Raw genomic sequence first — 13,536 nt, forward strand, 5'->3', positions numbered from 1 at the left:
GAACAAGAATTGGATATGCTGAAGAAGTCTTGTTCAAAAATGCAGTGATATTGTTTTTACATGTTTCCAAATGGAAAGAATCTCTCAGGACAGGGGAAGCAAGATGTGTGAATAACAACTTAAGTGATTAAAGGAAAGTGTCCCACAGAATGGACCTGTCATGCAGTATGTACAGTTAAAAAAAAATGGGAATAACTGCAATTAATAGCAAACTGGCTGTTTTTTTTTTTTCCCCAGAAGGAGGACAATCTATAGATCTTTTTCTGTTTCCTTTATGCCTCTCTAAATCTTTTCTTGTTTCATTGCCAATGTGCATGGAGTGAAACTTTAAAAAATATATTCATCAAAAAATGCATACACCAGGCAAATGCATGCAAAAAGATGCTGTTGTGAAATGTTTCTGTTCTTTCTCAACAAAACAATGTGGTGAGGAAAGAATAGAAAGAGCCAACATGCTTCTACTTTTGAAATTTTCCAGGGTTAAAGACCTTGGGTCCTTGCTTACATACCATGGCTCTTTTCAATTCTAGAATTTTGTCAAACTTCTTGGATCAAAATCCTTGTTGTATGCACATCAAATTCAGCCCTGTACTGCCTCTTGAAAATGGTGATATTTTGAAGTTTGTGTAGCCCCTGTTTGTAAACCAAAGCATCTGACAGTTAACAGTGTTTGGGCCAGTCTTCAAAGACTGACTTTGGGATCTCTAACTCTCTTAAATCTCTCTGAATTCATGCACCAAAAGACATTCAACTCTGTTTTCTGTACCTCCTCACAGTACAGCTAACACTCCAGGGCCTGCAGATGGACCCTTTCAGAATCAGATCTGTGAGCCGTGTTGCTGTTTCTGCAATGGAGTTCATCATATTTGCACATACACAGGAGCTCAGGCAAGCGAGAAGAACCCATTGCTTAGGACTTTGATTCTGTTAGGGAACAGTGCAATTCTAGTGCGAAGTGGCTGAAGTGATTATAGTTTTAGAAGAGCTTCTAAATGTAGAGGAAAAACTATCAGTAATTCTTACTAAGTGTTAACAAATAAACATGATGCGTGCAGAGTGTGGTGACCTGGGGAAATTTGGGGAATTTTAATCCTCAGCATGGAAATCAAAGCATTAGTACATCACCAGAGGAAGGTGATGGACCTTTTGTTTCCAAACGCTGTACATAGCTCAGGCTTTCTGGTAATGTCCCGGGGATTATATTCATTTCTTCTGAAGCTGCAAATTGATTAAATTAGGTCAGTGAAAGGCCACTAATGACATGGTTTGGTTTTCTTTTTATTGCAGCAACATGTTAATCTTGCATTTGGTATTTGAATCACGTGGTAGCTAGCTGTTCGAAAGAGCAATTGGTCAGGGTCTAGACATACGCAATACAGTGAAGCTTCTGACCACAGCTATTGCAAGAGAAAACAAAGGAGGGAAATCCTACAATACTGCCTCATACACACATTTATAGTGATGGAATAAGACTGCTTTGTTTCAGTCATTTTTCATAAATAGTTATGTGGAATTTTAACGGTGATCTCTAGGTATAGTGCTGAAACATCTCTTCCAAAAAAATTGCCCTAAATAGAGCAATATTTACTTAATTATTCCGAAAGTTTCAAAACCACTCTACATGTGTGTCACTGGACTCTGGCTTTGTGCAAGTTGAAGTGTTAATACCCACTGATGAAACCATGGATTTTTTCCCCCACCCCATATACACATGCACATGCACACAGGACATGGATTGCTCTGGCTCAGTGGGACACTATGGGGACTCCTGTCCCAAGCTTTCAGTGGAATCTCCTCTGATTTTATCCTTGAAATTCTCTTCCACTAAAGTTTGTATCATAATAGCTCATTTTTCTCCCTTCTCACCCTCACTCTCTCCTGAGCTATAGTGAGGCTTTTTGACACCTCAGAGCAGCTCTCCATATCTTGAATCCTGTCCTTTCCTGGTGTCCCCCTGTCATCACACTGCTTCTAATTATAGCTCTGGGTGGGTATCTTTTTCTCCTGGGTGGCAGTAGCAACTACTGTGGCTCAAATATATTTATTCCATATGGTACCCTCCATCTACTTCCATCAATATCCCAAGTCTTTTCAATTCTCGTTCTATTCAGTCATTTCTTACTTAAATGAATCCTTATATACAATGGAATTGCTGTGATATTTTCCACAACTATATTTTGTTTACATATCACAGCACTCTCTCTAGCTTATGTCTCAATATTTGTTTAGATTGTAATTGCCTTGGGGTAGGAACTGTTTCTGCACATATATGTGCATGCATTGTGCCTGTAACAGCAGCAACTCCTCTTTAATCTGTTGAGAGCTAAAGCGATCTGAAGTATATACCATATACTTAGTGTATTTTAAAAATATTTCAGATAGCCTGATCTGAATTAATGACAAAATATTTAAACAGCTATGTATTCATACAATTCTCTTGACCTTAAATGAGATTTAGGCATTACTTAAAGTTGCACCTTAAAAGTCTTTTTATCTCTAAAAGTTTTTTTAATCAGGATGAACTCAGTAGTGTATCTAAATTAGTATAATTTACATTTTCTTCTCTCCATCTCCACATAAACCATAATTATTTAGGTTCCCATTTAGATACTCCCCAAAAAAGTGATTCACATCTCATTTATACACTACTATTGCCATTTAATTAAATTAATTCTTACAACAGCCTCAGGTAACAGAACAGATATGCCTCAGTTCTGAAAAGTCTTCACTGATTCAATCAGTTTTATGTAGTCACAGACCAAGTTTTCTGAAAAGCTTGTTTGCTGTGCAAGCACTATAAATGCTCATTTCTCTAAGCGTTCAGCATAGTGGATATTCAGCAGAGTAGCTAAGCATTTTGGAAAACTTGGCCGTAGTTGCTGGTGCCGAGCCACACAGTCTGTCTCAGAAAATTCTAGGGTTTTGTTTTCTCAAGTTCTCTCAAAGTTGGGGGATGAGGAATCCCTTTGAAATATGTAACTAGGCTCTAGATAGGTCAGATGTGAAGTGAATATTTCTGAGAATCTCTGTTGCGGGGTCTCTTGCCAACAAAGATCACAAGCAATGGCAAAGCTAGAACTGGAATAACACGAGAAAAATAGACATTGCCTTTGAAACAAGCTTTGAGATTAAATTACAAAAGTTAGGCTTCTTTAAAGCTGTTGCGGTTAAATATCATGTCATTTTCCTTGTGAACTACATACTTGTGCATGTATTTTGAAATTCAGTTATACAAGTTCAGTATATAATATATAGGTTTTTAAATATCAGTGTTCACAGCAGGAGTAAAATTGCTAGAGCAGAACCACAACCTCTGAAAATTGCCTTTTCACAGGAACTTCTTCCCAAAATGTCTCCTGTTATTAGCTAGTCTGGAAACGCAGCCATGCTTAAATAAACTGCACTTCTCTTTAGCCATTTGAATGATTGTCCCAGTAGTAGTAAAGCTGTGATTTTTTTTCTTTGAGGAATTCCTTTGTATCTGTTCCTTCCTATGAGGTTCTTGAAGGCCCTTTTTCATATAAACCAGCTTTATTCTGTCAAGCAACAGAGTCACAGGAAACCAAGGCTCCAGAAATCCTGTACGGTCCTCCCACTCAATATTGCCTGGCAAGCCAATTAGCTTGATATTTTTATCTCTAACCTGATTTGGAACTAATTGTAAATTACTATTTTACCATTCTGTTTTCTGTGATAAATGCCCTACTCAATTATTATTAGATCTGCCCCTAGGACAGCTAAATCTTATATCTATGCTTTGTGGCTCTGCAATCTAAGGAGGATACAGAAGCAACCTGTCATCCTACTTCACTGATTCTTGATCTTGGCCCAGAGAACAGGGGAACGTGTTGACTCTTCAAGACAGTGCAGGACTTTCTAGCACACCCTTCACTGTGGTTGAAGTACCTTTCTGTATGAAGGTTCATGTCAGTTGTTTAATATCTGTCAAGTTGCCTTCAAAGCAAAGCCTATTTCTCTACACCTTATTAAGAAAGTTGGAGCCAGTTCACATTTTACTTCAGCTCAGTGTTCTCTGATTTGTATTTGATTTTTTTTTTAATCTCAGGGTCTATGATGAGATGACATCTATTGTAAAGCTTGAGATGCAGTTTTTACCACAGAGTACATCTACCTTTGATGCAATTTTGAAGTAAATCTCTCAGTTATTTCCATTTAATGCACTTTGCCTCACATCACTGAGCATTGTCAGAGCACATGAACTGGATTCCTTCTGGTTAAAACTAAACTAGAATTGCACTCCCGGAACACCCTTGAATGTCCATTCAGCAGCTGGAGAACATCAGTTCCTGTGTCCACACTGGAGCTTATCCAAAGTGACATATATTGTACATGCTGGGTTCTCAGCACCAACTGTTTTCCTGTGCAGGTGTTCTCCTATCTCACTTCACAGTGCAGGAACATTGAGGTGATAGTATTCATGTGAATCTTGAGCAGAAAACAGTGCTCTGGTCTGAGAAGGCTCTTGCTTGCCCCAGTTTTGGTAAGTTCATTGGAGATGGATAAGCAAATAGCTCTGCTCGTTACTGTCTTTCCTCTTCTCAGTTTCTGCTCCTGCTCTGTGCTCAGGGAACTGAGGATCTTGCCAACAATTTCAGTTAAGGCTTCTGAGTAGGCATGCTCCTCTTACTTCTTAGAAAAATTACCTTTGGATAATTTATCCCCTTGCTTGGAAGTGAGGCTCAGGCTGAGAGTCCTTGTGTGCCACTCCTGCCCAGCACTCTGTTCTACCAGGGAGACAGGAATGTGACTACAAACTGTATGCCAAGGAGTGTGGGGCCCCGTCAGCTTCACGCCCCTTGGCATGGGAGTCAAACTGAGGACTGATGATAGGTAGAGAGGAAAGAGCAAATGTATGAACAGCTGGATAACAAAATAAATATAAGTAATGGTTAAGTAGATTACATTAGAATTGTATATTTTATAACTGCCAATATCTGTGAATGTCAGTGGTCATTATAGACCATCTTATTGACACCTGGCTTGCTAAGCCATCATTTCCAGGATTTATTCAGCCATTCCAAATCTCTGAGCAGATTCAGACAGCTGCATTTTTTAAATGAACAGAAAAACCTGTAGTTCTCTCTTTAACACCAAATGTAGATGGTATTGCCCACTGAGACTAAGCATAGTCTGTCAATATGCCAGTGAGTGTTGTCATGTCTTTTGGTTTCTTAAACCTGGAAGGGATTTTTGAACTACAAAAATAAGAAAATTTACAGGATCCTAACAGCTAAAAAAAATCTTTCCTGGCTGTGAAAATTCCAAAGAAGTCATGTTTTTTGGTGATCTTTTTGATCTTTGGACTGTTTCAGGCAATATATAATGCAGCTTCTCTCCTTGGACTCATACGTAGATGAAATTCTTTATGGAAAAGGATAAAACCATGTTTTTAATTTTTTAAAAAGGTTTGTTTCCATAAAATAGACATCATAAAAACACAAGCATCTAGTGATGTAATTTTAAAATCAGACCTTTATGTGCTAATATATTCATATAAATATATTTTGATTTCCAATAATGAAAATAAATTTTAGCTAGGATCACGTACTTAATAATTTTTACTAAGGAAAATAGTAACAATAGCCTACCTTGAAAAACGTGAGTCCAAGAATTTCACCCAAGCATTACCTCAAGACTGTACTTTCTGGCTGAGCTAATGAATGCTTCTTCAAATTATAGCCAACCTAGAGTGAAAAGCTGAAGTGACGAATAATCTTTTACATCTTCTGGTAAATTGTACCAATTTACTCCCATGATTAAAAATCTGCATCTGTTCCAGTCTGAATAGGTCATCAGCTTTGAGCCTTTTGATCTGGTAATGCCTTTGCTAGATTTAAAGAGCTATCAGAAATCTCCTTGTGTATATGCTTATAGACACTGATCTTACCATATGCACTTCGCTTTGATTGAGCTGAAGAGATTGTTCTCTTTAAATCTCCATATTAGGAAGATTTTGGTTTTTTCTTCAGACCTCAAATTACTCTTTTGGCTATTTTACCTGAACCTTTCCTGTTTTGCTTTTGGGGAAGGGTGGATGCCAGAAGTTGGCAGAGTATGTTACAATACGAAGGGGATGCAAAATTTGTGGTAAAATTAGATTCATGCAAATTGTTAGAAATAACTGTTTCCTTTTTCATCTGAATCCATCCAAGTTCCATGTTGCTCTCACTGAGACTTATAACAATATGAGGTTTCTTATGATTAATTATACAGCTTATTATGGTCTGATTGCTTCGTTCAAGTTGTCTGGACTGAGCTACTGCTAGTAACAGTAGTAAAATCTTCAGAGTGTTGTATTAATCTTTAATAGATCTGTAATGCCCAGGATGCACATCAATCGTATTTTAGAAATTACAATTACCATTATATTTTTCAATATTATAACACTTCTGTCCCAAAAGCATTTTAGCTAACACATTTACATTACATTAAGTAGGAAGCCTCCTATGATTCACATTCACTGTAAATAGAATACTTTCTTAATATTTCAGCAAATAATCCTAGTGAAATTAAGCATCTGTGGATTGTAAAGATCTGAATTAGTGAAAGTAATTTCTGAAGGTATCTGAGATGTCTTACAGCTTCAGAATGCAAAGGCCCCTGTGTAGGATTCATGACTATTTCATGGCTATCTTGAATAAATCATATGGCCTTGGTTGGCCTTTGATTCATATAGTTTCTAGGCTGCAATTCCCATAAACACGTGTTTAGAATAAAACATGAAAATGTGACTTCTTAACTTCAGGTAGCTCAACCCATCTGTCTGTCCACATTGTAAGCAAGCTAACATACTATGTACATATTTCTTGTAGTACTCTGTATCACTCATAGGATCACTTCTAGTATAATATTTGTAATATTAGGAAAATCTCACAACTGCGCTGGCTATGATTAGTAGGTGGTATGTTGGTTTCAGAACTTTTCTAATATTGTGCTAAATTTCTCCTAAAGCATCTGTAAGAGGGTATTCTTTGCATCAGTCACGTTCTGTGTTTGGGAAGAACAAGTAGGATCCCATACAACTTGCTTAATGTACATTTTGATATATGTTTTTGCTCCTGGGCCTAATCCATATCCGGTTACAGCAGCAAAGAGTCACGCAGGTGTGTTAATGGTAGGAATCTGAGGAGTGGCTTGGGAGAGACCCTACTATTGAGTCACGTGGTTCAGACAGGTCCCCCTTGCTTTCTAAACTCCTTCTCTGAAAGGAATCTAGGTGTGGCTAAGTCCAGTCTTAGTCTCAGACTTGGTCAATGCTTTATTTTCTAAGGGTTGTAGAAGTAACCACTCATCAGGGTATATGTCGTTAGTAACTAATTTGACAGATGTCCAGGCCGGTTGCATTCAATGAGAACGATCATGGCTAGATTAATGAATTGTGCAATTTATTAAACAACAGATACACAGGTTCTTTGGATTACTAGTGATAAGATTGCTGGTTACAAGACACACATAAATACTAAGAAAATTAGTAACAGTGCTAGGCTACAAGTGCGTTAAGCAAATATGAAGCGACTCTAATATGAAGCAAAGCAACTCTAATACGTTAGGGATTTAAAGTGACTCTATAGAGGTTTCCAAGTTTTCCTGGGGAAACACTTGGTATAACCAAATGTTTTAATCTTACCCAAAGGTGTCCCGGGGGGGAAAAAGAGGCTCAGCCCATCGACTGCTCCCAGAAGTCAGAGTGGTACGCGATGGTATCTTCCCTCACACCTTCTTTCTCTTCACACATTTTACACTATTTTTTATCTTTCAGGTGGAGCTTGAGTGACTCTGGTCATACATACCTTTATTATGATTGGTGTAAAATTTCCTCACTTTACTTCTAAAAGTGTAGGCTAGAAGAAATTCAAAGTGCATGCCCAGTGAGGGGTGGTCGCATCTTAGAGGTGGGTAACTTTTGGGATGGAGGGGTGTTTTGGTATTATAATGATATTATAATATGCAAAGTTCACCAGAAGGACAGGATTTAGTCAAAAGCATGATGGACTGTTGGCCCAGGGTAGCAAATGTGCAGTGTACTAGCTCCATGGTACCTCGAGTTCCCATTTATCACAGAGCCTGGCTGCGATGCCTCCACACCGCTCCACCCTCTGGACTACTCCTCTTAGAGTCAGTATGCCAAGTTCTCCTGGCATTGCTGATATCTAAGGTTACTAGGGAACTTCCATGGAGTGGATTACTCACATATCAGCTGCACTCCACCTGAAAGCTTCTTCCATGCTGTACCTTTTCTAAAATCATAAGTTTAATTTCTAAGTCTCCTCCAGTGATTATTCCACAGGCAGGTTAATGCTGCTTCTTGCCTGGTTTTATCATGGCTACGTTACCTGTAACTTCTCCTCCCTCCAACAGAAATCAGTGGTAAATGTATTTAATAAAAAAATGGGGGGGGAAATGCTCTGAATAAAATATTTCATTACAATAGCAATCTAATCCAAGATGAACCTTTTTACTGTATAACAAGGCCTTTCTAAAGGATATTGGACTGGCAGTGATCTTCTAACACATCCTTCTCTGTGACTTCTCTTCTTTTTTCTCAGCTAGTCAAGTGAAGATTCTTCTTTTCATCTCTTCTCATGTGATAGATCTTCTATTTCCCTAAATGTTCTAATAGCCTTGCTTTGCACTCATATTAATCTTGCTGGAAGATGGGTGATATAATTAAATAAAGTACTCACAAGTTTTCACTAAGAGTTTTTTCTGAGGCTTAGGTGGGTGGTTTGTTTTCAATGAAAAGATTCATCCTGTTTCATCCTAGTATCATGCTTGCTTTTTTCCCCTTGGTTGCACAACAGATTGGGCTGAAAGCTGTCCTGTGATCAGCCACAAACAGGCTTTTTCCCTCCTCAGTAATTTTCAACCAATGAATCTTAAGGTTATAGCTGACATGTAATTTCTGAGACCATGATCATCTGCTTTGTACTATTAGCATGTATCCCATACTGATTGCTCTGTCATTAAAATTGTCCATTTCTTCCCAAGATACTCTTATCTTCCACACTGCAGTCAGTTTATATTAATATAGTTTCTGGTTTTTGTGGAAATGCTGTAAGCATAAACACTGTGTGAAAATATGATCTCAGAAAGAACCCTTGGGGACCTCCACTCCCACTGGCATCTCTAAAGTAGTCAGCTCCCTTGGATCTTTTTTTCTCTACTTTGTGTACTGCTTAGTCTCATTGAATTCTAGCTAGGGCTACCTGTAAATTATCTTGTATCTAGAAAAGTAGTGGTTTGTATTTAAATAAAGCTTGTATTTTGTCACATTTTCTGTTTTCCCTTTAGCATTTCATTCAAACCATTTGAGAACTTTGCATACTGCAGACATTTGACTAATTGGGAAATAGTTGCTTGGATCACCTGTTCTGCCTTCTAAATGCAAGTACTGAATCTGTCTCATTTTAAGACTGGAATCAAAAGATTAAGTATATTACAAATTTCTGATTTCAGAACAGAACACTAAATTATCAAGATATTTTAGAATTTGGAGCTGTATACTATGAGATTCCCAATTAGGTTGTGTGAACTCTTTGACCTTTGCCTCCCACACAGGATTCTTTTCACGTGTACACCAAATGACTGGTGTTAATTTGCCAGTCAGTGTGTGAACCTGCCACATACCCTTACTGAAAGTTGAAAAAGGAAGGGGTTTTTTTCCTAGGTTACCTTAAATCTCTGTCTTATTTTCACTGCAATGTAGTCCCACTTGTTGCCTCTTTTAAAAAAATAATCTCACTGTCCTTTCTATGATTTAGTTCAAATTTATTTCTGAGGGTCTGACTTTCTCCCTTCACATTTTACACTTGTAAGTTATACATCTCTCTTCTTGCTTCACACCTTTTTAAAGCCATTTTACATTTTCCATTTGCACTGCTAACTTTCTTTGGGGTGGTTATTCCTTTGGAGCCCCTTTTTACTGAAGTCTCTTTGTTTGGTATTTAAGTTTTAGAAATAGTAATCTATTTACAAATTAAATAAATTCTAGACCTTCACATTCATAAGTTTTTTGGCCCAATTATTTTCTGTAAATAGTTACAATAGTTACTCAAAGATTCTTCTTATAAAATCAGGATTGAGCCCAATGTCTCTTTACCATTCATTTTAATTTAAATTGAATCATCTTATGTGCATTTACTTCAAGGTTATTTGATCAAATCTTTTGTTAATGTCCCTGTTGCAGATCAAAATCACATTCACAATAGTATCACTTCATGTGAATTTGCTAAACATTTGGAAAAGATCTCTCTTTTCCAAATTTGTCAGCTCTCACACTAATGAGTATATGAATGCTACCACTAACAGGAACATTTATTTTACCACCTGTCTGGAAAGTTAGTTCCCATATTGGTACATTTCTAGAAGCAATAGAATTTTTAAAAGTTCTAATTAAATCCAATCCTAGAATGCTGTTGAAAATCTTGAGCCAACTGATTTGTTTGGTCATCGTTCCCCATAATTATGTGGGCTCAGACAAATCCTGTATTGTCCATGCTACCTACATTTCTTTAACCTATGATCTCATTTCATAACACTAGTGTATCTGTATTTCTGCACTTTATTTCTGTGATTTCTTTTTATAACTTTTCATTATCATTATCCTTAGATGTTTTCATCAGTCTTTTAAATGATGTATTAGACATATGGGTTAATTATTATTTATTCAGACAACAATCTCACACACAACAGTATCATATTTAACTTGCATCATATTGGTGTATATTCCTTTTAATTTTTTCTTTTATTAGTATTTTTTATATTTTATTCTTTAGGAATGAGTGGTATTTCATAATTCCTACCATAAAATATTACATTTGTGTAATAAATTCCAGTCTTTGCTTCTTTATATGCACTGGTAGTGGTTCTAATAACAGTATTTCTTCAGCAGCTTGTGCGCCCAAAAATGTGTCTGTTTCTTCCCTCAAACTTACATGAGTTGATTTAATAAAACATTATTTATGATAGAATGAGCAATTTGCAAACTGAAACAGTTAATATGTATTACAAACTAACTAGTAATGAATAGTAAATTTATTTTAGTGGGTCAACAAGAGATTTTACCAGGTTGCAACAGAATTAGTATTAGTGGAAGATTACCTGTCCTCTAGAAAACCTGCTATTAGTTCCTTCAGACTGCGGCTTGAGATCTTAAATCTCTGCTCAATGCATCCTGTCTAGAGGGTGACATGGAACAGCTGTCATGGTTCAACTCAAGCTAATGCAGTCAAGCATTCTGAGAACAAAACAGTACTTTGAACTGCAGTAGGGAAGGAGAGATGTATCAGACACCAAAAAAACCCCCATATTGATAGGAAAATGTAATAATTGCATCAAAATTTGCACTCTTCTAATTCTATACAGTAAAACATTCATAGCAGATCCTGGAGATCCTTTTCTATTACCAATAGGGAGAAAAAATAATTATTAAAAATTGTCTAATGTTATTTTCATAATCCTAACAGGTTCAATTAGTCGCGCAATCTGTTTGCAGGGTATATTCAGACTTTGCTTGAGAGGCATGTTATATTTTTATACTGGTTGCTGGGCTTAGTACTACTAAACTAATAAGTTTGTCCTGTGTAGGAAGGTTGCAGTGGCCATAGCCAATCTGAAATCTGATGGTAATCCACCTGATGATGGATAATTTATAAATCATAAATGAAAAACAAATCTTTTAACTAAATCTATCCCTTACTGTGTGCCATGCCTTGTAGGTAAAAGTACGCCTGTGAAAAATAGCTTTTGCAAACTCTTCTTTAAGTTTTTCCTTTGAAGGTTTAAAAAAGTCTTCAAACTTACACATCTGTGGCTGAAACACTACCTGGGTCATAGCTGGTTTCTGACTGATCATTTTAAGCTTCTTTCTTCATTATTTTTCCAGTGCATGAGATTTTGTGCCTGTCATTGACCCCTTTGTAGTATAGGTATACTTTCCTTTTTCAGTGGCCTGCCTTGAGATGGAATGTTTCTGTGAGAGCTTTTGTGGAGAACTCTGCTCTTCTGCTTCTGACAGACAGTTATGTTGATTAATGTTGGAATTCATTTAGTATGCTAATGGCAACATACAAAAATTAAAATGTTATTGCATAACTTAACAGGAGATAAAGAACATAGTCGTTGCCTTTACATAGCACCTGCACAAACTTAGATGGTCATTTTTTTCCGTGTGGAAGCCAGCCTGCTTAATTGGGCTTTTTCTCCTGTTGACTGGTTCAGTCACCTGATTCAGTCACTTCATGACATAAGGACATTGTTTGCTGGTTTTCAGGAAAGTATCTCTCATACAGACTGAGCTGTTTGCATGTCTGGAACTGCTAGCATGTACCTTGAGGAGCTCTAGTCTGAGTCGTTACTGCGTGAGTTTACACAAGAGTTGTTCACTGAGCTGGGGTGGGGAGGAGTGACTTGAATCCATACCCTTTTTGCTATCAGAAATGTACTTATTTTATTGCTAAAGTGTCAAGAACACCATTAAGGAAAAGTGAATATTCAACACCCTTGAGAAGACCTGTGGATGTCATCTAACTCTATTTCTCTGCTTCTGAGTAGAAGATAGCTGGATATATTAAGAACTTTTTGCCAGTTTGATGGTATTGCATTATGGCAGGAGAGTGTATTTGTGTAATTATTGATTACTTTCTTGTGGTGACAGCTGATGAGGTGTTCCTGCTTTTGTTATTTAGATGAATCAGCTGCTGGTCACTGTGCTGATTCACTCTCAGAGCTGGATATAAGTATTTGGGATGGATTACCAGTAACTTCATCCTTTTTACTCAGAGACAGCCTGTGTAATTGTTCTGCTTGACTAATTGTTCTGCTGTGTCAGGTAACAAAATATATTACTTTCTTTTATTCTGCTCAAGAAGATCTTGGTTTCTTTACATAGGTCAAAGCTCTTCAATTAAATTTCTGGTGATTTTTTTTTCCCAGTTAACCTAAGTGACAGAGGTGAGTGTCTTTGGATGTAGCTGTGATTTAGGCACACCTGAGACAAAATTTCAGAAGTTTGCTCTATAGAAGACTGAAGTGGTTTTGGCATGCTGGGAACACAAGTAGAAGATATCTCTTTCTCTTAAACATAAGAATATTTTAATGTTTTTCACAGGGATTATATTTGAAATTCATTTTGGAATCTGAAGCTTGTATGAAGGCTTACCTGTTTTCTACTTGTTAAGTGGAGAATCTCACTCTGGGCACATGACACTAGCAGTTAGATACTTGATTTGGCTGTCTGTTGAAATAGTTGCATTTCAGTTGTTCCAGTCTTAACAAAATCAATTTTTTTAAGCTTTCTAATATTTATATACTGTCAAAGTACATTCTTTGTTTGTTTTGAATTTACATATATACAATACTGAATTTATCTAAATAAAAATATTCAAATAGTTTTGCAGTTAAGCATACAGGCTGTTCATCCTTTTAAATATAAATATGTAATTCATATGGACAGTACAATAGTAGGAAATGTTAAACAGCATTTCTTGGGTATTGAGCAGCTTGTCATGACTGTAT

Source organism: Phalacrocorax carbo, chromosome 6 (assembly GCF_963921805.1).
Source record: "Phalacrocorax carbo chromosome 6, bPhaCar2.1, whole genome shotgun sequence".
Taxonomy (NCBI): Eukaryota; Metazoa; Chordata; class Aves; order Suliformes; family Phalacrocoracidae; genus Phalacrocorax; species Phalacrocorax carbo.